The sequence below is a fragment of the Panthera onca genome, chromosome D2 (assembly GCF_046562875.1).
Source record: "Panthera onca isolate mPanOnc1 chromosome D2, mPanOnc1 haplotype 2, whole genome shotgun sequence".
NCBI lineage: Eukaryota > Metazoa > Chordata > Mammalia > Carnivora > Felidae > Panthera > Panthera onca.
In genome coordinates, this window is record NC_138349.1 from 48,532,331 (window position 1) to 48,558,379 (window position 26,049).

At 57.7% G+C, this 26,049-nt stretch overlaps 1 protein-coding gene across 10 annotated transcripts in view; it reads right to left on the reverse strand.

Moving 5' to 3' along the window:
• Positions 1-26,049, reverse strand: part of ZMIZ1 (zinc finger MIZ-type containing 1) — a 234,259-nt gene that overhangs the window by 48,648 nt on the left and 159,562 nt on the right. Inside the window, exon 1 of one of the 10 annotated variants that reach the window (XM_078434467.2) lies at positions 19,841-20,521. The exons of the other annotated variants lie outside the window; for them this stretch is intronic. The gene's annotated coding sequence lies outside the window, so the exon portion shown is untranslated. Of the gene's footprint in view, positions 1-19,840; positions 20,522-26,049 lie in introns of those variants that run through there. 10 annotated transcript variants of the gene reach the window in all.

Sequence of the window (26,049 nt, forward strand, 5' to 3'; positions counted from 1 at the left end):
AGCCCTGAGTGTGGATATTTGACGGGACCCCGGTAGCCACCCGTGGCTGGCTGTTGCCACGTCTCCAGGTGCCTAGCCGGGGGTTGGCAGTGGGTAACCTGGCTGCCTGAAACACCAGAACGGTCCCACTGTGCTTCCCTAAACTTCCCGGTTTAGTTTCGGGGCTTCCGGACTAGCAGTTTAGCACTGCTTCCCGGTGCAGTTTGGCGACTATCTCGTATTGTCGACTTGTTTTAGTTATGGATAGGTGGACACCACTCGAAGAAAAGATGACTTAGAGACTGAATTTATAGAACACGGGGGAGGGGCGGTGGGCAGGAAATGGGAGAGGAGTTTTCTCTTTGCAGAAGCTCCTTTATGAGATGAAATGATTCTCTGCGAGGTTTCTTTAAATATCCAGCTGCCTTGTTGCAATGAAAATAATCATTTATAAGAATTCCATTGACATACAGTACTTCCTGGCTGCACCTGTTTCTTAGAGAGTAACACATCTGGGTGATGTCTGCGTGAATCGGTGTCCTGGATGGTGAGGTCCCGGGGCAGGACCGAACCACCTGGGTCTCCAGGCCAGGGGGGTTCCAATTTTGCCTGTGCATCAGAATCATCTGGAAGGCTTGTTGAAACACAGAGTGCTGGCCACCAGTGGGGTGTCTGATTCAGCGGGGGTGGGAAGGAACCCGAGAATTTGCATCTCTAGCCAGTTCCGAGGCGATGTTGATGCTGCTGGTCTGAGAACCCCGCTTTGGAGAACCACTGCTCTGGACCAAGGGGAGAGCTCAATTGCCATTTGTTGCGTGATTGGAGAAAGGAGGAAAAATTCCTCCCTTTCCCTCTTTGGGTTCAGAAGGCACACAGGCTCTCAGGTCAAGGGGAACTGTGTGCTTGGCACATGATCTCTAACATTGTCGGCTGACTTCCCTGATTGTTACGTTCAAGGCCCTGGCGGTCTGACCCTGGCCTCTCTTCCTGGCCCCGGGTATAGGAGAAAGAACACTGGGTAGGGAGTCCAAAGTGGGTGAGTCCAGGTTTTATCTACTAGCTGTGGGCTGTGTGGTCTTGGGCAAGGTCCTGGCCGGTGTGTACACCTCTTTCTTCACCTGCAGGTAAAACAATCTCACCTACACGCTCTGAAGGTGTTAATAGGGCAACCTTGACAGTGGCTCCTGTGGATGGAGAACTGGACTCAGGCCAGGCCCTGTTCTGAGCCCTTTGCACACACTGTCTCACGCAAGCCTGCACTCTGTGAGGTAACTACTATCGTCTCCCCAGAACTTGCTAGTGTGTTAGCTGTCTGGTCCTGAGCCCTCTCTGCCCTGGTACCTGCCTCCCGGAGTGGCTGGGAGCACTGAGTGAGGTCCTGCGGGGCTCAGCATGGCTGTAGCTCTCAGCATGGCTGTAGCTCTGGAGGCAGCCCCAGGTAAGGCAGGCAGCAGGGGCGGGGGGGAGGGGGGGGGGTCGTGCAGACAGCAGCCTGGGCCACCTTCATTCAGGCCTGGCTCCCTGTTTCTCTTCCAGAGCAGCTGGGGGAGGGAGCCGTCATTTGTTTAGGCCTCTGCAGTGTTTAATCACCATGCAGCTCTGCCTCCCTCCTCCCCACCCCAGCACTTGCTCTCTCCCTGCAGGAAACGGCTCTCTGCCTTCTGCCTCCGATGGAAGCCATGAAAAATGAACACAGCACCCAGAGAGAAGGAAACACCGGGGCAGGGAGGGGCGTCGGAGCCAGATGACCGGCTGGTCCTAGCCCAGCAGGCACCTTCTAGTTGGGCCAGTTGGATCCTGAGGAGGCTTCTCAAGGGTCTGCTGGTCACATAACTGACCACCGAGCAGGGCCTCAGGGTCTGGACGGCCATCAGCCTGGGCGTCCGGAGCAAACCCAGCTGCCCCTGAGGGAGCTGCAGTGCAGGGCCTTCCTGGGATCTCAAACCCCTGGAGGATCTGAGGACCAGGCTGATCTCCCTGCCTCTGTCCTGAAGACAGCCAGGCCATGCCGGGACATGCCCTCGTGAAGGTCAACTGCGAGCCAGGCAGAAACTCGACACATCCCTTCTCTCCGTTCATTTTCCTGACAGTCCTGTGATGTCAGGATCACTACCCCCGTTTTCCAGGAGGAAACTGGCACGCAGAGAGGTTAAGGAATCTGTCCAAGGACAATCAGCCAGAACAACCGGCAGAACGGGACTGTCCATTTTTAATTAACACGATTACTTTCTACGTACACAACAGACAAATCCATTCTCCTTGTGAAGCTAACAGTTCCGACAGAGATGCGAAGAGGGATTGGGGTCCACATATGCTAGCCTCCAAACGCCTGATTCTTCCATGACATCTGACGGTTCCACCTGTTACACTTCACCACCCCCCCTTCTTAACTTCCCAAACGTTACTTTGAAGAAGTAATGTGTGCCCGTGATTAAAAACATACAGAAGCAGGAAAAGGGCATGAACCGAAACCAGCCTCCTCTCTTCCCCAGTCTTGTTGCCCAGCTCGTCTCAATCAGGGTGAATCATGCCAGAAGCTTTAGGTTTTATTTCCAGAGCTATTTTGTCATTTACATACGTCATGGCCTTTGCTACGTCCAGCTGGAAGGTTCTCACCCCGGATATCCACACGGTTCATCCCCTCACCCAGTTGTCCTCACTCGGTGAGGGCTCTCCTGACCCTTTCCAGTTTATAGATTGTAATATCTCTCCTGCCACCAGATTCCCTCTGTTTCCCTCCCCTGAGCGATCCTTCTCCACAGCTATTACTTTTTATCCTGATGCCCCACTCCCTGAACCAGAGCAAAAGCTCGTCCTAGGCAGGGGTTTCTTTCTTTTTTCTTTTCCTTCCTTCCTTCCTTCCTTCCTTCCTTCCTTCCTTCCTTCCTCCCTCCCTTCCTTCTTTTAACGTTTTATTTGAGAGACAGAGAGAGAAAGACAGAGTGCGAGTGGGGGAGGGGCAGAGAGAGAAGGAGACACAGAATCCGAAGCAGGCTCCAGGCTCTGAGCTGTCAACACAGAGCCTGACGCCGGCCTCAAACTCACAAACTGTGAGATCGTGACCTGAGCTGCACAAGGACACTTACCCGACGGAGCCACCAGGCGCCCCCCTAAGCAGGGGTTTCTATGTACTACGTTCACTGCCACATTCTCAGTGCCTAGAACAATGCCCAGCACACGGGTAGCAACATGAATGGAAGAGCTGGGTGTGGACACAGCACTAGTGGGCAGACCCCGCCCTGATACAAAGGGTGGCATGATCTATGTGCTATTCTCAGCCTTCTTAAGAACACATGTTGCAGCTCAAAGAGACCGTCACTCCCGGAAGACAGGATGGAGCCTTTTCTATCTCTTGTCTCTCCAAAGATCCAGCCTGGTCTGGGGCACACAGGAGATGCTCAGAGCACAGAACGACCAGAGTGGAAACCTGACCTTTACTTCACATGACCCCCCCCCCCCGCCCCGAAAAAGGCAAAACAACACATGGTCTAGAAGATGATATAGGAGAATAGCTCCATGACCTTGGGAATGAGGAAGATTCTCAAAGAAGACTGCAAGCCATAAGGGAAAGTTGATAAATTATCCAACATGAGAGCAAAGAACTTCTGCTATACCAAAATATCCCATTAAGAGAATGAAAAAGCTCGGGGTGGTGGGAGAGTCTAGAAGATATAGGAGACACACAGTGCATTGTGAGGCCCAGGTTCAAGGGCTCTGGGGAGTAGGGCTCCCCAAGACTGTCTGCGGCGACCCAGGGAGCTTCTCAGAAGAGGCGGAAGGTGACCCCCATCTCCCTCCTCCCCCAGCTCTGGCCTCTTCCTCCTTCTTTCTGAAAAACCAGAGACTTAAGACAGACAGAAGAACCCCAGCCCCCCTTCTCTGCCCCATGCAGAGATAACCAAGCAAGAAAAAACAAATTAAAGAGCCCAGGAGCCTGGCGGGGCCTTGGGAAGTTTGGTTTGACAGGGCAACAGCATTTAACAGAGCTCAGATCATCCATCACTGGGGCCCAGTCATTTAGATACTGGGCATTTGATTAAACTAATATGGGCGGCTGGGGCAAGGCATGGCTGGGCGCTTCCTACCCTCGCCTACAAATTAGACCGTCACACACAATCCGATTACCTTGACTGCCACATTTATCTCTGGAGAGGGGCCATCCATCACTCCTCAGCAGCTGGCTCTGTGCCTCCTGCAGGAGGGGAGGTAAGTGCGCCCCCAAGTTTCAGCAGGCGGTGCCCCCTCCGTTGTTCATTCCACCACCCACTCAGCAGACACTGTCCCAAATGCCCACCCTGGGGCTGGCCTCAGGCTGGGCATGGGGTATAAGCAGACACAGTCCTTGCCAATAAGGAGCTCACGGAGGGCTCATGACAGGGCACGTCTCTGAGCTGGCACAAGGAGGGCCCAGCTTTGCCCCCAGTTCCCTCTCCTCCATCCGGGACTCCGGGTGTGTCGTGCCACTGATCTGGTCCTCAGCTTTGCACCTGTGAAGTGGGGTGACCACACAGTGCAGCACCGTCCGGAAGAACTTCCGCGGTGACGGACGTGTCCTGTATCCGTAATGCCCACACTGCAGCCGCAGGCCCCGTGCGACGACCGAGCGCTGGAAACGTGGCCACGGTGAGGAGTGAGTGTGCCCAACTGTATTTAACTCTTTCTACTGCATGAAACGTAAACAGCCACACGGGGCTCTGGCTCTGGTGCCAGACATCGCGAATACAATGGTACCAGACAGCCTTAAAATGGCCAGTGCAAAGCTCTGCACGGGACGAGTGCTCCCCGAAGGCCAGGCCCCTTCCTTCTTGAAGGGAGGACGCGATTCGGAGGCCGAGGATCACAGCAGCTGTTACCTGAAGACCCTGAACTGATAACAGGGTCGCCTCTGTCATTTCCTAGTCCAGCGGGGTGGGTACGCTCCCACTTGAAAGAAAAAGCAGATTTACAGACCATAAAGTGGCCAGGGCAGGACTCACGTCCAGGTCTTTATGGCCTCGAACCCCTGTTTTCCCAAGGGACGCTGGAACTTAGGAGTCCAGTCTTTAGACATCCGGCTGGCTGCAGACATCTCATAAAACCGGAGTCTGGAAAGGGGCAGGCTACCCAGGCGGCGCACGGGAGGGAGCAGAGGCTCGGGGTGGGGCCTGCGAGGGCAGGTCAGCGGGGCAGGCAGGGGGTAGCAGCCTCTCCCCCAACCACCACCAGTCTGCGGATGCCATCGGTCTCTTCTCAGTGCCAGAGCTGAGGAGGTGGGTGCCGGGCGGGGAGGCGCCCCAGAGTCACTCGGCCAAGCCCACGGTGGCCCCGAGGCCCCGCCTAGCATGGAGCAGAGCTGAGGCAGCCAACAGAATTCGTGGTTCTAAATATACCACATCTAGATGGGGCCCCGTCCTGAGGCTTTTGCAGAGTGACCAGGGCAACCAGGCATGGAGCCTCGGTGGCACCGGGACCAGGAAGCAAGAAAGATCAGGGACATCAGGCTTCCTCCCGCTTTACAGGATGCCAGTCAGCACAGGCCGGAAGGCTGGCAGCGGTGCGGGAACCAGCTTCTGGCACCAGGCACCTAAGGGCCCTGGGTGAGTTGCGTCCCCTTCCAGGGCTGCAGTGGGGGCGAGAGGCGCTAACAAGCAGGTGCAGCACCCCACAAGTGCTCTCTCACTGGGACCTGTTCCAGTGACTGGTACCACCTGATGTCTCAGGGCAAGTCAGAGGCCAGCTGAGCCCCTCAGCCTGTGTACGGGGCTGGGAAGGCTGGAGAGACAGCACCTAGGACGGAGCACTCCAATAGGGGCCCGAAGACCTCCATCCCTCACTGACTGGCTGCGTGACCTGGCAGAGGCTGCATCACCCTCGGGGGCTCCTTTCTTTATCAAAAACAAGAATAAAATCCCAAGCCCACGCAACCCCCTCTGTGAGGATCAGAAGGAACATGCAAACGCATTTGTAACCTGGAAATGGACAAATCTGATAGAATCTAAGTGTGCCAGGCGGGGGAGGGGGGAGGGCTTTCCCAATAATTTCAGAACAGTCTGACCCTAGAGAGAAATCGCTTCCCCGGGAGAAGACAGGCCCCCTGCAGAAACAGCCAGAGCTTTGGAGCAGTCTTCAGACACTCAAGAGATGTCCAGCTGGCAGTGAACTTCTCATAGAACCAGAGGCTGGAAAGGGACAGGCACCGGTCAGTGGAGGCCCACCTTGTGAGCCTCTCCTCAAATTTGCTGCGGTGGTGGCCAGCAGGCTCTTCCAGGAGCAGGCTGGCCTGGGCAGCTGGGTAGGATGCAGGGGACACACTGTAGCTGTAGGAGGGAACAGGTTGCCCTGGATGGAATGTAGGAGGTTCCTGGTGGGAGATGCCCATCGGACTGGGAGATGAGAAGGGAAGGCTGTGAGGTGGGAGCCAGACCAGAAGAGTCCAGAGAGATGGGGTGGCCTGGAAGAACCATATAGGAGATGGGAGTGGGGAGCAGGCCATAGCAGGGGAGCTGAGGAGGCCTCTTGGAACACCCCCTCCCCCCAGAGTCACCCTTCTCCGCTGTCCCAGTTGTTGGTACACTTAGCCACTCACACATTAGTATAAATGAATTTGTAACAAACTGTGCCAAGACGGGCAAGGAGCAGTAATTGCAGGAGAAAGAATGAGGTGGGGGAAGGTGGCAGGCAGCCCTCCCTAGTAAGCCACCTGCTCAAAGGCAAGGGAGACACCCCCAAGAGTTCCCCAATGGGGACCTTCTGCTGCCAGGACCACCAGTCCTCCCCTCACCCCTCTCCACAATGCCAAAATGCCAACACTCTTTTGTTGCCACTTAAACCAATTTGGGGGTAATTCTGCAGGCAATTGTCTTCCGATTTACAATGCGGCTCAGTGATTGCATCGAGGCTGATGGTTCAGGCTGTAATTGTATGGTAATCACTTCTGTTTATGATCGATGCGGAAATCACTATTGTTTTCCAGCAGGCTTGTTAAATCAAAAAAGTGCAGGGGTGGGAAGGGAGGGTTTATTTCTGTGAGTTGGAGCCCCGGGAAAATGAAATTAAGCAGAGCAACCCAGCGTTGGGGCGGCGGGGGGAGGTAGCTCTGACGGCAAAGGAACCCTCATCAGCTCAGAACTGAGACAGAGACAGGCGGGGACACAGAGATGCAGAGACAGCGAGAGATGTGGAAGATGCAGGTGGAGAGACACAGGGAGGAAGCAGGAAAGCCCAGGGAATGACCAGGCTTGGGATAGACATGGTCGGATACTCAGATACACAGATGCCCACAGACTCCACTGCTCATACACGCAGAGACACCAAGACAGAGGTACTAAAAAATCCCTGTGCTACACACGCCCAACACTTCACCAGACTTGCTCTCGCCCAGTCCCGGAGAGGTGGGACAGCCCAGGGGCCAGCTGGCTGGCCTCACACTACCTGCCCCTCAGGGTTGGGGCACCCTGCCTGCCCCATCTGGGATCTGCCTGCCTTCCCCTAGCCCCTGCCCCAAGGCCACCTACCTGCTGCCTGGAAACAGGGTGGCAGATGGCACCTGGGGGGCTCAGGTGGCAGGAGCAGGGCAGTGTTGTGAGCTGAGCCACTGCTGCAGGGAACAGGGGGAGCTGCCCACCTGGTGGGCAGAAATCCGAACCTCCCAGAGGCTGTAGGGAACAGGCCCGGGCCAGGGGAGAGGCAACGCCCCCCAGGGCGGCCACGGGCACTCCATGGCACCACAGGACTGAGCCAGCCCAGGCTGGAGGCCAAGACCCACGGGGAGCGAGCAGGCACCAGCTGCAGCAGCTCAGACAAACCTGTAGGTTGCAGGCCGCGCTTGGCTACAAGGCGTGTGTTTTTTTCAACCACATGCCCTTCTTCCCCAGCCAAAGTGCACGGAGACCATGGGGCAACGTACTGAAAAGCACGTCCACGGTGAAAATATCAGGTGTTTGCTTCCCCGTCAGCTCTCCTCGCACCGCCTGCCCCCTTGTACCTGTCTAACCGTCCTCCGCACCGTTCACCTCGCCAGGGAAGCCCTTCCCCACCCGAGTGGATCCTCCTCTCCTGGGCCCCATGGCACCCAGCTTCGGCGTGGGCTTGAAGGCCACCCTGACCTACCGGTGTGGCTTTCCTTAAACCCCGGGCGGCCGCCTCTGCTGTCATGTCCCGCATGTCGCCCTTACAGCCAGTCAAGGCTGTGGATGGCAAGTAGGAGGATCAGCTCTCCTCGAATGGAGGAGAGGGCCATGTCCTGTCCCTTGCAGGCCCTCCTCGGCCTGCGTTCGGACTCTGAACTTGCCCCGGCCTGGCCCTCAAACGGGCCACCCCCAGCCGGGCTGGGCCCTGAACCGGGGCGCCCTGGCTGCCTAATTAGGGGCTCCGTAGGGTATGCCAGGCGGCCGCTGGAAAACCTTAGAAGTGGAACGATCACTCCCTAATTGGACTTCCAGGATTCTGCCTAAGAAAACAGACTGCTTCTCCCCCAGGGACTTTGCCGCTGAAGTATATACAAACAAGGGATAGTTGTTCAACATTAAAAACAAAGTTGGCTAAAACGAGAATTGAAACTACAGTCGAGTTGTCTAGATGGAGAGGGATCCCCCAAGGGTGGGGAGTATCTGTGTGCGTGGCCGTGTGCATGTGTGCGCGGGCCCGCGTGTCCACCAGGCAGGCTCCACGTCCGGCAGGTGGCCCTCTTTTGGGGTCATTGTCTCATCCTTTCTCTGCTCAGGCTACCGTAACCAAGGTTCCCATCCTATGGTCTGGACCCCACACCCCCTTAGGCGCTGTCACTGGTGGGCACTGAGGTAAAAGACCAGAGAGCCTCAACTCTAGCCTGACCCTGCCTGACTCCTACCCTCAGTCTCCCTATCTGCCCAGGGTTGGTAATGACAGTAGCTCCCCTCCCAGGGGAGAGAAGGTACCACCTGGGTAGAAGCACATTTTTAGACTCTGACAAGCTCTGGAAACATCTGATATCTGTACTCCCTGCTCCAACTTGTAACCTCAAATCTGGGGGCATGGGGGCAGCCAATGACCCCTGGCTTCTGTTTATTTAGCACCCTAAAGTCAGGTCCTTGGGTGGGAAGTTTAAGGTAAGGCCACCAATCCAGGGTGTTTTCTCTCCCCACACCAACCCCTTAAAGGGGAGCTAACAGAACTGGCAACAGGATGCTGAGGCTCGCAGAAGGCTGGGACCAGCTCGAGTGGGAGCCGCTCCCTGCGTAGGTGTCTGTGGTCAGGGGACAGGGCTGTGAGGTCACAGAGACCCAGACTGCCCTGGGTCGGTCAACCCTAGTGCTAAGGAGGACAGGAATTAATGGCCCCATTTTTCAGATGGGGAAAGTGGGGGCCCTGAGAGGCAAGTGACTTCTCGTGAGGGGTGGAACACAGCAGTCTATGACTCTACAGAGCTCTGATATCCCAACAATCTGCAAGTCTCTTTCTCTCTCTCTCTCTCTCTCTCTCTCTCTCTCTCTCTCTCCAAGTAGCTCTGACAGCATTCACAGAATTCCTCTGCCATCCCCAAAACAGGCAGAGAGGAAGCTGTGGCTAGTCAGGGCTCATTTCCCCGGGAAGCCATGGAACACCCTTTCCTGAGGGCTGGGAGGGTCCAGAGTCCTCTTCCTGAGGACGACACAGGCCTTCTGGGGTCAGCTCCAGCAAGCCTTCCCAGGCCCTCCCCTAGTCCCTGGAGTGATGCACAGAGAAGGCCACTGGGCTATATGCCCTTGGGCCATCTCTCAGGGGGAAGAATATCCCTAGAAACATCCAGGCCTCGGGGTGAGCCCCTCTCTCAGAGCTCCAAGTCTGTCTTCCAGTTTGAGAGGGACAGGGGCATGCCTGCACTGGGGAAGGGACAGCACAGGGCCAGACACATTGACTGCCTTTATCTTGGGACACCTTCTACTTGTGGGCCCCAGTGTAGTCGAGAACCATCCTCCTATCCTAGCATAACGATAACAACGGATATTTATGAAGCGTGTCCTTGTGCCAGGCACATGGACCCGGTGGGTGCTCCCAGCAATCTCAAGGTCGCTGCTATCGTCATCCCCGTTTCTAGATGCGGAGGCTGAGGGGTCACAGAGCCTCAGTACTTGCCTGAGGTCACACAACTGGTAAGACGAGGGGCTGGCCACACACGGCCCGGCCCTGCCTCTCCCTTGCACCGCCCTGCATGGCGAGAGGGCTGATGTGGACACCTGTGTGCCCCACAGGGACGAGAACATGTCACACACACCACCCGGCTCCTACAGCACAGACATGCTCCCAACACCCCTGTGCTCGCAAATCTATGCAAACCCACAAAAGCACTGCTGTAATACATTCATCCAACAACCATTCAACTTATAAATGTCCCCCGCATGTCCACAACCACGTTCAACTGCATGGGTACGAGGTACCTGCACACAAATGCAAAACCCACAGAGGTTTTCAAACATTCTATCATATACTTCTGTTCTCCAGCACGCCCCCCCCCCCCGCCCCCCAATGAGGCTCACCCTCGTCTCATGCCCAGGCACACATACGGCCCTGCACACCAGTGCCTCCCGGCTCTGACATTTTCATTAGGTCATTAAGGGACTTTTGTTGTTGTTGTTGTTGTTCTTTCCACATTCCCCACCCAGAGCCAACCCTTCATTTATTTATTCATTCATTCAAAACATATTAGTGTGTACTTTTTTGCCCGTTTGGATGTGGATCATAAAAACTCGAATGAGCTCCAGCCATGAACTTGAAGAAATCCAATATTCCCGCACAAACGCGGGGCCATGCTGAGTGCTGTAATTATCGCGCAGTGAACTGGGAGAGGGTCACAGGCGAGCATATTAGTAAGCATACAGGCACGGAGGGCATGCATCCAGTGCCCTCAGCAGCCTGCATGCACTCTATAGCTCCTGTTACAACAGGCCTGTGAGGGGAGGGTGCCCCCATTTTAGGGAGGAGGCAGCTCAAGTGGCAGAGAAATGTCAAGCTCAGATCACCCGGGTGGAGGCCAATAAGGCTGCAGGTAACAGGTATCTAAGACCAGGGAGGTGTCCTGGGAAGCCAGCCCAGGCCAGGACTGGCCAGAGGCTGGGTTCCTTCTGGGCAGGGGCCCAAGAGCACTGCGGGGGGCACCCCACGCTCCTGGGAGAACGGAGGGAGCAATCAGGAAGCCACAACCTGGGAAGAAATCTCCATGGAAGAGACTGTAACCTGAGGACAAAGAGCTTATCCAGGTCAGCAAACGCCTGTCTTGGAGAAGGTACAACTCCATGCAAAGCTGACAGGATTATCAGCCCCTGACAGGCCTGATGCTGGGGAGGCTTAATTCTGGGGGGGCGGGGGCGGGCACGGGCTGTGGGAGCCTGGCTCGCAGTGAGGCAGTGCAGGGTAAGGAGGGTGACCTGACCGCGCAGTGATGCTCCCTGCTCCCCGGCAGGGGCAGGCCCACCCCACCAGGGCTGCCCACTACTCAGAGTGCCTTCAGGCAGGGGCACAGGGAGGGTGGAGGATCCCTCCTTGTTTCAAGGGTCAAAGTGGCCCGGACAGAAGAAGTTGGAGCCTGTGCTCACAAAGAGAAGCAAATGCTTGGCCCCTGCCCCTTCTCCTAGCCCAATGCGGACCTCTGGGCACCCCCCTCCCTGGTGCCACCATATGGTGGGGAGGGGTCACAGAAGTGGAGACCCAGGGGTAAAGGCCACCCTGGGTCCAGTGAGGTTGGGGGGAGGGTGTTCTCTGCTTCGAGGGCCACTGCCCTGAGCCCCTAGGACGGTTCCTGCTTAGGCTCCCTCCAGGGCACCTCCAGGAGGTGCCCGAGAAAGGTGCTCGGAAAGGCCCGAGAGCTTTCAGGGGCCTGTTGCTGGCAAGTGAAAAGCACACACACCACAGGGTTACACAAGCTGTCCCAAAGCCCTGCAGAGAAGCCACAAGCTTCTCTCAGCAAATGCTGAGGGAGTCCTGAGCTCCTGGCCAAGAGCTCTGGGAGGCCCCAGTGGGGAGCCAGTGCGCGGGGGGTTGGCTCCAGGATTTCTTGGGCTCACGGGGGAGGTGGGCAACTGCATGTTCACCAGTTCGGGGCTTGTGCTGCAGGAAAAGGGCCCCCACGCAGGCGCATGGGTGGGTGGAGGTCGGGGGAGCGTTCTGAGAGGCTTGGGCTGTGGTGGAGGGTTACGAGGCAGCGAAGCAGGAGGATGTGTCCCTAGAGAAACGGGCCTTGCACAAATGCAAGGACACCCATGACTGGGCAGCAAGGATAGCTAATGTTCACTCAGGCCTGACTGGGTCCTAGCACTGTGTTTAAAGCTGTAGCTGGAATATACTCTTTGATCCTCCTACAATCCTAGGAGATGGGTACTATTCCATTTCCCAGATGAGAAAACTGAGGCTCAGAGAGGATTAGAGCATGTCCCTTCTAGTCCCAGTGTGTGGAAGGGACAGAAGAGGGGGTGGGGGAGATGCTGGTAGGCAAGGCGCAGGAGGGGGGACCTCTGAGAACTTGAGGGCTTCCAGCCCACAATAGGTAAAGCCATAGGAGGGCCATACCCCTTGCACCTGACCACACCCCCCCAACACCCCACGACCACCCCCATGCTGTGGAACCTTCTCTATGAACGCCTAGCCCTCACCTCCTCCACCTCTCCCCATGGAGACAACCCCCAGGAAGCCCCTGGTTCCCCCCCTCCACCCCGGTTGTCCCTGCACCCACACACCATCTGTCCCCTGAATTTGTTGCTGCCTCACTCACTTCCCAAGGCTGGGCCTGAGTGCTGTTCTGCTGCCCAGAGCCCCACACCAAGTACAAAAGTTCCTGGGACCTCCTCCCAGCTTCCTTTCACTGAGTGTCTTTCCTGAAGCCCTCTGAAACCCTGGAAGCCAGGCCTGGACCCACAAGCCTTACCTTCTCCAGGGCCGCTGTGACCCCAAGAGCGACATCAACATGGCATAGCTCATGGGACCCTCTGCCCAGAAAACACACCCCACACAACTTGGGGCTCACAGACCCCAGCAAACGGTCCGTGGACCTCAAAAGGGAGAGGTTTTTGCGCACGTCATCCAGAAGGCTTTAGGAGTCCAAGGCAGGGGTTTACAGCGCCTTCCCCAAGAGGGAAATGAAAAGTGGGTGCGGGTGCTGGCCCATGCACACTTCCTGCGGAGCTAGGACACATGGGGACCTTCTGAAGGCTGCCAGCAGGGGACAGCGCCACAGCTTTCCATGGGGACAGACAAGTGGCAGGCACACTCACACACTCCCGACCCCCCCACCCCACCGGCCTTCTCAAGATCTCCTGCTACAGTGGTCACGCAGGAGCGGGGACCAGCCAATTGCAGAGCAAGGTCTCTCTGGTCATTACACACAGTGGAAGGGGCATCTCACGGACAAGGACACTGAGGCCTGAGGAGGAGCTGGGACAAGAACCCAGCCTCTCAGACTCAGGAACTCAGGAGAAACCAAAAGCCCAGCTGGCTTAGGAGCTAAACGTACAGCGTGAGGGAATGAAGTCAACCCAACAGTAATGAAAACTGCTACTTACTGAGCAATTATTATGTGCCATACATCGAGCTAAATGCCTTCCACCCCATCCCATCTACTCCCCAGTGCAACCCTGCCAGGCAGAGGCAAGTACGGGCAGCCTTATTTGCTGACCAGGAAATAGGCTTAGAGGAGTTAAGCGACTTGCCCAAAGCCACCCAGCAAATGACAGATGTGGGTTTCATAATTACTCCCCGACACTGTCTTTGGAAGGATGCCTCATTTTAACACCCCCAGTGGGGACGGGGCAAGGGAGGTCCTTTGGGACCCCATGGTTCATAGAAAAGACGGGGGTGGGGGTGGGGGTGGGGTGGGGAAGTCCAGGGTCCTGGGCAAGGGGAGGCAGGGTAGGAGCAGTCACTGGGGCTGCTGACAGGGAGGCAGGCCTCGGCGGGACCCCGCCTCCCCACAGCACCGTGATGGCAGAGCTACAAGCCCCTGTGAGACTCCCAGGTGCAGCTCTGTCCAACAGAGATGTGACGATGGAAAAGTCCCACTACTACCCTGTCCGACACGGGGGCCACTAACCCCACGGGGCTACTGAGAACCCAAAATGCGTCTAGTGTGACTGAGGAACTGAAAATCCATTTCCACTTAATTTTTGCTAAAATGCATCTAAATAGCCACATATAACACAGCACAGCAAGTCCAGTGGTCTTCCTACAGGTGGGTTCCCCAAAAAGGACAAGGGCTCTGGCAGCTCACGCGGTCAACTTGGGAACAGCCAGAGCTGGGCCAGGAACTCAGGCCTCTCCATCTCTTCCTGGGTGACTGCCTTTGCTGTGACCCAGTTACGCCCTGGGCTGCTCATTTAAGAGACATTTATCAAGCACCCAGCCCTGACAGAAGTCATGGATGTCCTGTCCTGCAACAACTCACAACCTAGTGGGGCGGACACCTGGGTGGGCAAGTGACCCCATAAAACAGGCTGGTGTAAGGTTATGGGTCCGGGACATCCAAAGGGTGAAAAGGGCTGCCAGGGGACAGGGTCCCATGTCTACAGGTAGGCTGGGGGTGGGAGACCAGGGAAGGCCTCCTGGGTGGGTGACACTTGAGCTGGGCCTAGAAGCCACGGGATGGAGAGGAGATAGAAAGAAGGCCTCCACGGGCTTCCCGCCCCCCTGCCTCCCCCCGCCAAGTTTTCAGAGTCCACCTTCCCACACGTAGGAGCTGAACCAGACCCTGTTATGTCTTCTGTGCACACTGTGAATCTGCCAACCAGATTACACTCTTGGGAGGTGGAGAGGGTGTCTATAAATCTCTAGCTGCCTCAGGCTCTGACCGAGGAGACCACGGACATGATATGAGATCAAATTCGGCAAGCCCAGAGGCTATCCCCTGTCACCCGTCTCCTCTAGTCCCAGGGAACTGCCCACATTGATTTAAAACCTCTGGGGCCTGGCTGTAACCCCCAGGGGACTGGAGACACAAACACATCTCCCCTTTTTCCAGGACAGAGCTGAGGGCGCTGAGGGGAGGTCTGGACAAGTTCCCCCAAGTTCCCGGAGCTCCTCAGAAGAAGAGCTGACTGCCCTCGCCCCCCACCATGGGCAACCACAAAACAGGAACCCTGCAACAAGGAGACTTTCCATTGCGTCAGCAGAGGCAGGGATATTCCTGCAGCAGAACTGTGACCTCGCACCGAGGCCTCTCGCTGCTCCCCACTTCCCCGCGTGGATTCCTGCCTGCGGCTCAGCAGCATCCCTGCTCCTGGAAGCCCTGGGAGTCCCAGGGGCATGTGTGGATCCAAAACCTTCCCATTGCCCCCAGGATAAAATCTGTGCTCCCCACGGAGCTTCAGCAACAGCTCCACTTCCCATGCTCACCTCTGGTGCTTCGTCTGGAGGGACACCCTCCCTTCCCCGAGGGTGCCACACCCCTCCTGGTTTCCAAACCTTTGCGTGGTCGTTCTACCCTCCTGCCTAAGATTCCCTGCCCTTTGCGCCCGAGACCCAAATTCTCCCGTTTCCAAAATCAAGTCCTGCCTGGGGGGAGTTTCTGGCTACTCCAGCCCCAAAGTCACCATTTCCCCCTCTTCCTTCCACAGCTCTTACGGTACGAGTCACGGGCCTCTGTTCATTCAACTCTCCTTGCCTTGCCGCACCTTAATATCTCCCCCAGCACGCACACCAGCCCCCTCTAGCACGAGCCTCCCAGAGTGGAGTTTACCTTTTAGAGATGAGACAGCGAGCACTGTTCTCGGTACAGAGATGAGAACAGAGGCTCCCAGAAGGGAAGTGACTGGCCAAAGGTCGCACCCCAATTTGGTACCAGATCACAGATATTGTCATTTGAGGACTGGGCCCTGGAAGCCACGTTTCCATGAACAGTATCACAATTATCTGGAGGAACTTTACAAAACCAAAGCCAAATCACAGAGGCTGGGCCCTACCTCGGAACTACGGACTCTCCCAAGAGGGAGCTGTGGCCTCCAGGAATGTGGGCATCCTGGCGAAAGCCCCTGTTCATTCACCAAACGCGCACGGAGCACCCACTACTGCCGGGAGTGGGGCACTCACAAGGCCAGGCCCTACCCACAGGTGGATGGGGCCAGTAGGAGGACCTGGCAGGGGTCACGGGGGCTCAGAGAAGGCCCTAGAGCTGGCTCCAAGCAGAGGTCAGTGCCAAGGCCTGGGCTACTGACAGGGAAGAAAAGGGCCCACTTTCTCATCTGCTTGGGGACTGTCTGGCAACCCAGCCTAATTCTCTGGGCAGTGGGGTGAGGGCCTGGCCCTGTCAGTCTGTTTTGAAGAACACATAGCACGTCAGACTCTGGGGAGCAAGAGTGCTGTGGGCATTCCCAGGGCGGCCCACCCTGACCCCAGGGAAAGGCACAGGGGCCTTGAACACCACCCTCCGTCATTCAAGGGGACTGGGAACCTGGGCGTGTGGCCAAAGGTCCCCTCATCTCTTAAAGGCCCCCTGGATGGGCCTTGAAGACCCCCTTCCGGGTGTGTGGAGGTCCCTGGCGGAGAGCCACCCCCCTTTTCAGACCTTGTCCTTCCGTCAGCTCAGGGCCATTTAAGAGCTGGAGGCTGCAGTAAGGCTTGATGCTGGGGTGAGGTGGGGACCTCAGGACATAGGGCCTAAGCCAGAGACAAAATGACCTCATCTCAGGGCTGGAACAGGAAACCGAAGCAAGGCACAATTAAATCTTATAGAAACCTCAAGTTCAAAAATGACAGACTGGGATTTGCAGTGGACCATGAGAGAAGAGGGCATTAACTCCATTCAGGCTCACCTGCCGCGTAACCTTGGGAGCAGGGAGTCCCTGCACCGGCCTGGGCAGTGGGCTGACTGTCCTTCCCTGCCTGTGGTTAGCGGCCGGGGAGCTCCCTGAGAAGCCAGCTGGGCGTGCTTGGAGGGCAGGGGCTTGTTTTTCCCTGAGCAGGCTCCCCTGTGAGGCTGCTGCCTCCCTGCCAGGCCCTGGGAGAGTTTCCTCCTGCAGCTGAGGCTTCTGGGGGGAAGTGAGGCCAAGTGCGCCAAACGAATGCCCCATGGCACGAGGGGCAGCAGGCCCTGGCAGGGTGGGAGCAAAGGGTATCTTGGGCCAGCCATATGTCCCCAGCCGATTCTTCCCCTTGGGCTGGGGTCCGCACACGTCTCTCTCTGGGGTGGTGCTAACGAACCTGGCCACGGGCCCACTGCCGGGGTCCTTCCCTGCGGAGAAGAGCCAGCCTCTCCCTGGGGACCAAAGCTGCATCGATCAAGGTAAACACCTCCCTCACCCAGAGTCTCTCTCTCCCTCTCCCAGCTCTGCCAGCACAGAACTCTCTGTTCCTGGGGACCCGAGGCTGAGCTGGCTCTCCCGCCCGATCGATGGATGACTTCACAAAGACTGACGCCTACCAGGCACCACGACGGTCCTCAGGGAGGTCTAACGCTGCTCTTGGGACCGCTGCCCACCCTTGCCCCCTGGCTGACCTCTGCTGGGTGGCAGAGCACTCGTAGGGGAGGGGCACATGCCACTGGCTGGGTGACCTTGGGCCAGACTGAACCTCAGCTTTCTCCCGCACGAAATGGGAGTACCTGGCTAGCCCATGCTCCCCTCACAGGGAAGCGGTCAGGAAATAAAGTGCTAAGAAGACAGAAGGTGGCTTTATTGAACAAACTCGCACCTGCGGGCCCTGGATCAGGCCCTCACCTCTGCTTTACGTCTCCATCCCTTTAGGCCGGTGCGGCCAATGGCACTTTCTGCCATGGTGGAAATGTTCCACAATCTGCCCAGCCACGTGTGGCTGTTGAGCACTTGAAATGCGGCTGTTACAAAGGAGAAAGCTGAACTTTTGCTTTTAATTCACTGAAATTTGTAAACAGCCCCCCCCCCCCCCCCCCGCCCCGGGGCTGGTGGCTATCAGTTCCAGATACACTCTGCCATCCTCACTCCCTGGGATGTGACCCAGAAAGAGCCACCAGGAAACTCCCAGGCAGGACTGTGGCTGAGTGTCTGCAGGGGCACCTCTCTCAGTCTGACTGGCTGACACCAGAATGGGGACTCATTTGAGAGTTCCCAGGGACTGGAGCAGGGCCTCGTTGCTCTGTGTTCAACCAACACTAACTTACATCCAGAAGTGCTCTTTAACTGCTTTGTCCCCTCCCCACCCTAGCAGAGAACACAGCAGCCCATTCGCTTTCTGCTCACGCACTCAGCCATCACCGAGGGTCTCCCACCTGCCGGGCGCTGTGGTGGGCGCTGGGTTACACTGTGACAAGGACCACTATGACCCCTGCCTTTAAGGGGCTCACGGTCAAGGCCTCCTTCCAGGGGGAGCTAAGACTGGCTTCCTCGGTCCCCTGCCGGGTGGTCTCAGGGCTTCACACATGTTCTCCCATCTGAAGCTGGGTCTCCTAAGTTTCTGAGTGCACAGGCTGTGGTGAGAACCGAGAGGCAAGAGAGCGAGGTGGAGGGGTTGGGAGGCTGTGCAGGGGAGAGGAGACAGCGTTGTGAAGCAAGTCAAACTCAGTGCAGGCTGCTGCTTCCGGTTCAGACCCAGATTCTCACCAAAGCATCGCTGTTTGGTGGTTTCTCACTAAGGAAGTTCAGGGTAAAAATAGCTCAGGAGGGGACTTGAATCCCGCTAGTTGGGGGGGGGGGGTAGTCACTGCTCAGCTAATACACAAAAAAGGGGAACAGGCTTATGAGTAGCCACGTGGACCCCCAGGCTCACAGCCCCACCCCCTAGCCTCTGCCATGTGACAGAACCTTTTGCTCTGTAGTGGATGGGAAAGGAGCATCCTGCCCCAGAACTGGGACCCTATACACCATCAGGGCCATCCTGGAATTCAGGGGGGCACCACCTTGCCCACTCTCACTCCCCAGCAGGATTTCTGGCCCAGATTGCACCCACTCTCAAGGATGGGCCATTAACTCATTGCCAGCTGCCTCTCAAAATCTTCCTGCTGGAGGAGCCACCAGCCATGCCCAGTGCCCACCTGGCAGTCTGGCCTGACGGTCAAGGGCAGGGTACCTGGACCCCCCCACCCTGAGAATGACAGTTACCTGAACCCCATCTGAGGAGGTGCCGCCTCCCTCCACTGGTACAAAGGATTAGGGCAAGTAAAGTCACAGCTCTGAACTCTCCCAGTCTCCCCGGAGCTGGCTTTCAGCTGGACCCGGGAACTGGGACCTATCTAGTTAGTGGCTTGGGCACCAAGGCTAGAAAGACCCCAACAACAAAACCATGTGCTCAGGACCAGGAAACAACCAGTTAGCCCCAGCAGTCTTCTGAGAACCCCTCTCTCCAAGGCCTTAAACAAGATCCTCACAGCCTGGTGTCAGGCAGCCCCAGAAAGGCGCCTTCCTGCCGGCCAGTGCAAATCCTCTCCTCCAGCAGGCTTCCCAGCAAACACTTGTCAGAAGTCCCCGTTCCGCACCCATCAGCTCTCCGAAGGGCGCCCTGCCGCAATGGTGGCATCACCAGCGCCTGTGGGGGTCTCTGGGCTCTTTCAACATTAGGGCTGCAAAGCTGACAAAGGAGCAGCTTGAAGTTAAAGACCCTCGGCCACTGCCTCCCCGGAAGGCTTCCTGGCCCATCCTCATTTTTGTAAAAGGAACCGATTGAGGACGGAGCCTTGTAAGATGTCTGCTAGAGAGCCAACACTTCACCTTCGAGAAGAGTACGGGGGAGCACCCCGGCCCCGGGCCCCGAGAAAAAACGGGGGCCCCTTCTGTGGGCGCACAAAACGGGCCCGGTGCACGCCTGTGCCACTCTCGCGGCCAAGCCTCGGGCTGACACCATGCAGCACACGGCGCTACCCACAATGCACCGGCCCTCCTCTGTCACACACAGGCAGGCACACTCACCCCCGCGCCCGGAGGGAGCCCGGCCCGGCCCGCGGGCGCCCCGGCGCCGACCCCTCCAGCCCCGCACTCACCTAGAAGTTGCGTCGGCCGCGGTCCCACCCTGGCGCCCGCGGGGGGCTGGGGCCCGGCCGTGAGCGGCCGAGGCGAGCGTCTCCGGGCAGGGTTCAGCCGGCGCCGAACAAAGGCTGCGCGCAGGCAGCGGGCGCCGCCTGCATCCCCGCTCCGCGCCCGGGCGGCGGCGGCGGCGGCGCGGGGGCCCGGGCGGCTCCGGCGCCCGCTCGCTCCGCGCTGCCCGCTCCGAGGGCGCTCCGGCTCCCGCGCTCCCGCTTGCTGCTGCCCGCCACCGCCGCCGCCGTCCGGCTACCGCACCGCACACATCAATTATTCATCGCCCGTCTCCAGCTTCCCGGGCGAAGCCAATCACAGGCGGAGGCTCCGCTAATGGGGCCGCCGCCGCCGAGGAGGCAGCCAGCCGCGCGCCCGGGCGCAAGCGACAGCCCTCCGGGGACGGGGATGGGCCGGGGGCGCGCGGGGGGCGGGGGCGCACGGGGCGCGCCAGCGAAACTTCCCACGGCCCGCGCCCTGCGCTGCGCGCCGGGACCCCGCCGGCGCGACCACCCACCCTGCGTGCGCCCGCGTGGGGCTGGGGGCTCCAGGGAGGCCGGGCGCGCCGCGGCGGGGGGAGGGGAGGGAGGAGGAGGAGCGCGCGAGGAAGATGAAAGGCTAGCAGACCTGCCTCGGCGTCTCCAGGGAGCCCCGGCTCGCGCGCGCCCTCCCCGCCCCAAGAGCCTCGCCGTCCGCACCCCCGCCCCCCAGCCCGCCGCCCGCACTCACTCGCGCGCGCAGACCGTCGGCCCAGCCACTTTGCTGCGAGGGAGCGCGAGCGAGTATGAATCGGAGGCAGCTCACATTTCAAACTTGCACGCAGGGGTGGTGCTGGTGCACGCCGCCGCCGAGCGAACGCACGACCCGACGAGCGGCGCTCCAGCCTCCGGGCGGGGGCGGCGACCAGGGTCCCCTCCCCCCACCCCCTGCCGCCTGGGCAATTAATTGGAAGCAACACTTGTGAGAGTGGGTTTCCCGGAGCGCTGTCGCCCGAGGGGGCCGCCGAGAAGGCGCTGGCGGTGGTTGACTTGGGGGTGTCTCCCGCCCCCCACGGCCTCCCTGCGACTCCTCCCGAGTGGTCATGCTAATGAGGGTCCCGGGGGGGGGCGGGGGGCTGTGGGGGCGGAGGAGGGAGCTGGCCTGGAGGCGGTCTTGGCCGGGGTGGGGGTGGGGGAAGGGGAGGGGCGGGGCGGGACTGGGTCAACCGGATTGCGACCTCGGTTTGAAGGATTTTCGGAACCGGTTAGGGGGCGGAGAAAGCAGGCGACCTGGCATCCAACCTGGCACAGAGGCCCCTGCTACCTTCGGGATTCCCCGAGCGCGGAGCCGGGGGCAGGGTGAGCTGGCTCACATAACGCTCGACCTCCCCGACTTAGGGGAGTTCCTGTGCCCTGGGCCAGCGGCTGTAGGGAAGCCGGGGGCGGCTGCGGTGCGCGGCTGGGCCCTGCCCCGCCCCGGGAGCTACTGCCTTCCTGACACTGCATCCTGTGGTGGCCGAGGCCTCTTCCTTCCAGCCTGTCTTTCGCAAGGGCTCCTGGCGCTGAGCTGAGCTTGCTCCCTCTCCACCCCTCCGCCCCGAGACACCGCTGGAAGCCCACCCCCTCTCTTGCCCAAAGGGCTCTACGCCCCTCCCTCTTCGCATTACCGTCACCCCCTTGGGAGAAACGTGTTATAGCCCCCTCCCCCAGCCCTACCCACCAGCCAGTGTATCTTGGTGATCTAGCTAACTCAAACGACAAGGAAGGTAAGTGGGGTCCCACCATTCATCCTAAAGGAAGGTAGCCAGAACTGTCTTGAAAATCTCCTCTATGTTGTCTGCTGTTCACTGCTCTCTGAGACATGACTGGGAACTGACCAGGTCCACTAGCCTTTGTTGCTTCTGGAGACTTCATTCTCAGATACGCCCCTCCTTTTTCAGGCTGAGCCTCTGGCTGGCCCCTAAACCTTACTGTCTGTCCTCCTGCTCGCCCTGGAAGTGGCTGAGACAAATCACTTATCTAGAAATTATGTTCTTGCTCCTTGTTTGACATAAATCGTTAGCAGGCTCTAATCCCACCCACTGCCACTTGAAATATCACTTTCGGGGATGGCATTTGGAAATGCAGTTGTCATGGGCTTTCCCTCCGAGGAGCTGGTTAAATGGATTAATTCATACTTCATAACTTGCTGCCTTTTGGACAAGAACTGGCTTCCTGCAAAAGAGATTAATTGGCATCCCCTTCCTGCAGGGCCAACCCCAGGAGTAGCCAGGGAAAGAGGGTCTCCTCCACTCAGCACAGATTCTAGGCTCTGCTCAATCTCACCTCCTCTAAGGAGTCTTCCTTATTCTGGGTTAGAATGGTTTCTTTGGGGGACAATCATTCAGTGAGACATTCATTGGGGCCCTGCCCACGTAAGCAGCCCCATAGGGGTTTGGGATCCCAAGAGGGAAGAGCCCTGTGGCCCTATAAAGACTCTCCTATCTTTCTCACTTTGGCTGGCCCAGTCCCCACTGCAGATCCCCTAGAAAATGTTCTCCAAAGCCCAATGCCCAGCCACTGACACCCAGAAACAGATGGGGCCTGACAACTTGACCTACTTTTCAGAAGAAAACACTGAGATGGATAACCCCCCAAACCAGGTTTCTAACATTAATCTGGTTTTAACATAATGTCAGATTATCCAGAATTCAAATAGCCAAAACCTCAGATAACCAGAATACACTTCTCCTGGATCCTCCCCTTCCAGAAATTCTGTGCAATGATAGTTTACAGTACTAGTCTGATTTTTAGTGCCTTCTGAGCTACCAAAGACCTAAATGTTTGGAACTTCCAGGTTCATTCTTGAAATGCCTTGTGTGAGTTGGTACCATGGAGCCAGCCCCCAGGCGCTGAGTTCAGAAAAACCACTTCCTGTAGGTTGAGCCATAATCTGGACTGGACCTGAAGTTTACACCAGAGGGACACAGACCTGGCATCACTGCCTGGAAAACCATCAAGACACCCCACCGACCCACCTCCCCAGCCTCCCAGTCCTGCAAGGTTGGAGTGGGAGAAAAGTATTAACATGCCTATTTAAATTCCACATGCCTGGGACCCACCATTTTTTACTTTCCCCAGGTAAGACAAAAAAAAAAAAAAAAAAAAAAAAAGTAAATACTGTTCACCAGCAGATTTACGTAATTAGAAAAACAAATTGTTTTTAAGCATCCATTCATCAGCCGGCCCACAAGTCCCCCCCGGCCGCAGCTAGGGTTTTCACATGCTAATTTCAAGGCTTGCGCGGCCCTATTCAAGCCCCCCAGGGCCCACTAGGTTAGCGAGCTCTTGTGAATACTACAAGCCCCAAGTCTACAGAAATACGGGTACTCGAACCAGTTCCTGCCCCAGAAGGGCTTCTCCTCACTTCTCGTTCCAACTCCATTTCTCCAACTTCCAAAGATTTGCTGGAAAGCCTGGAGCCCCAAGTGGCCTGCTCCGCCCTCCGGGCGCAAGCCTCGATAAGGATCTGCAGGAAAGGGCTGCAGACAAAGCCACCCTCCACCTCTGCCGGCAGTCTCTCGGCCAGCTCTCCGAGTGACCTCGGAGAGGGGGGGACAGCCCGGGAGGGGGGGGGGGATGACTTGGGAGGCAGAAGAAAGGAGGAAGAAAGGGAGAGCTGTGGCCCCGGCACTCGGGCTCCTTGATGAATGCCTGCGAGCGCTCGGAAAGCCTGATGTGGGGATCAATAGCGGGTGGCTTTTCTTGCGGGTGTTTGAACTCCTCCTGCCATGGGCCCCGGCGAGGAAGAGCCGCCAATAAATCACATCGCTGCAGCCAGGAAGGCAGCAGCGGCTCGTTCCGGAGGGCGCGGGCGGGAGGATTCTTCACCCAGCCGGGGGAACCTCTCATGTGGAACCCACTTCTGCGGGTCCATGGGGGGAGGGGACCACAGTTGAGCCTGGGGGTGCAGGACAAGCCTCGTCCAGGGCTCCCCTGCTAACCTGCAGAGGGCTGGGCCTCCTGGATCCCATCCCAGCCCAGGCCAGTGAGCGGAAAAGAGCAAAGCCACCTAGGATGTAGATCACCCAGGGGTCGAAAGTGGCTCCGCCCAGGGCTTCCAGGCTCAAGGCTGGGTCACCACCGTGCCAGGCTTTGTTTGGGAGACCTGGGGACAGACAAAAGCCAAGCTTGCTCTGACTGGGGCTGAGGAGAGGCATAACAATGAACCCAAGGGGTGGCTCTTCTGGGCCTTCAGTTCTGAAGAGCTGGGTCTTCCACAAGCAGGGCTTGCTGATTCAGCAGGTCTCAGCAAGGATCCCAATGACTCACAAATGTCACCCAGGCAGGCTGGAGCACTCGGAAGGAGAATGAAAGAGACAGGGAGGCCCTGGGCGGATCTCCACGTGAGTGTGACAGGCATGAGCATTGGTCCTGGGAGCTTCCTGGCTTATCCATTTTCATACAACTGGGTCCCTCCCAGGACCCACGAAGGAAGTGCAGGGTCCAGAGTACATTCAATAAAGGAATGCACTGGGTGCGGGGCGGGGGGAGGGGTCACCGGTCGTGGGAGTATCTGTCTCACTGCCAGCGTGGCGGGTCCAGGAAGGCTCAAGCTACTGCAGTGAGGGCAGGGGTCAACTCAGGGGCTTTGTCTCCGGAGACCTTCTCCTGGGGCTTCTCCTGCCCATCTCCGAGGGGGCCAGGACAGGAACTCCTATGGCTTTTGATAATGCTGTTCCCTCCGTCCCTTTTCCCTTCTCCCTTCGCCCTAGGCAATCCCCTCTATTCTATGTGTACACTCTTGAAGAGGAAAGGCAGTGATGAGGTCCAGGAGCACCCAGCCAATGGAGGTGTCTCTGTCAGGCCTCAGAACCCTACCCACGCATGGGGGCAGCAGGAGGGTGCACTCCTACTTGGGAAACAGAGCTGGGACCCCCAGGCTGGATCCAGGCCTCTCCTGTTTCCTAATCATACAGGACTCACAGTGACTGAGGGGCTGCTCTTTGCCAGGCACGCTTCCAGACACTTTCCAAGTATCAACATGTGATCCTTACCCTCTCTGGCGACCTGTGATTATCATTCCCAGTCTACAGGGAATAACATCGAGGCACAGAGAGGTTTGGACAACTTGCCAGAAGGATTTAAACTACTTGGCAATCTGATTGTGAGGTCTGCACTGGACCATCATGCTATATTGCTAAGATGGGACTCAAAGGTCCAGAGGAGAGGGACCACCGAGGTCATGCAGCGAGCTGAAGTGATGATAGCTATGTCCCCCGACCCTTGTTTTACATTGTTTCCAGCATACCACATTACATACACCGAAATATTTTGTGTTTCTTTTTCCTATTTACCTTCTGTGCGATTGAAAGCATCCACCTGACATTTTCGTTGCCCTGGCTCCACCTGAGGGGGACTGGGGACATGGTGGGGAACGAGAGCTCCCTGGCTCAGAACGTCCTATCACAGCACCCCGCGCCCCTTCCTGGATTTCTCCCCCAGCAGGGCCCTCGTCCCATACTCAGACTGCATTCCCAGAAGTCTGCATTTGGCTTCTGCCCAAATCTTATCATCATTTCATTCAGAAAACAAAGCTACCCCCCTGCCCCACACCTCCACTCAGCACCTCTGAGAAGCCCTATGATTGCAAGGTTATTGGGGACCCAGGAAAGCCCCCTGTCAGGCTGAAGGAGGGAGGAGGTGGGTGGGAACCCAGGAGCCAGGCACAAAATGGGTACTCTGGTGGCTTCAGTCTTCAAGAGCTGTCTGCCCTTTAACTGTTCAGCTGGGAAGGTGCACTCCCCCCTGCCTGAGGCTGGCCTGCAGGTGCCACTGGGACAGAGAGGCTGGCAGGCGGGGCAGGCAGCTGGGAGGGAACTGGCCATGTCCCTGCTAGCTGAGGAGCTGTTGGAGGGAGGGGATGTGCCTGGATTTGGAGGCTGAGGCTCAGGAAAAAAGGGCTGACGAGCTGGTGGCCCTGGACAAGTCACCTAGGCTTCCTCGGCCTGTACCTCCTCTTTTGTACAACGGAAGTGAAACCACCTAACTCCAGGTCCTCAGGGGCCCAAAGGAGATAAGGGTGATCATTCTGGAGAGGCGGAGAGGCTGTGCTGGGATGGTGTGGGTTGAACTGTGTCCCTGTGTCCCCCACAAAGAGTGTGAAGTCCTGTTCTCCAGTACCTGTGTATATGACCTTATTTGGAAACAGGCCTTTG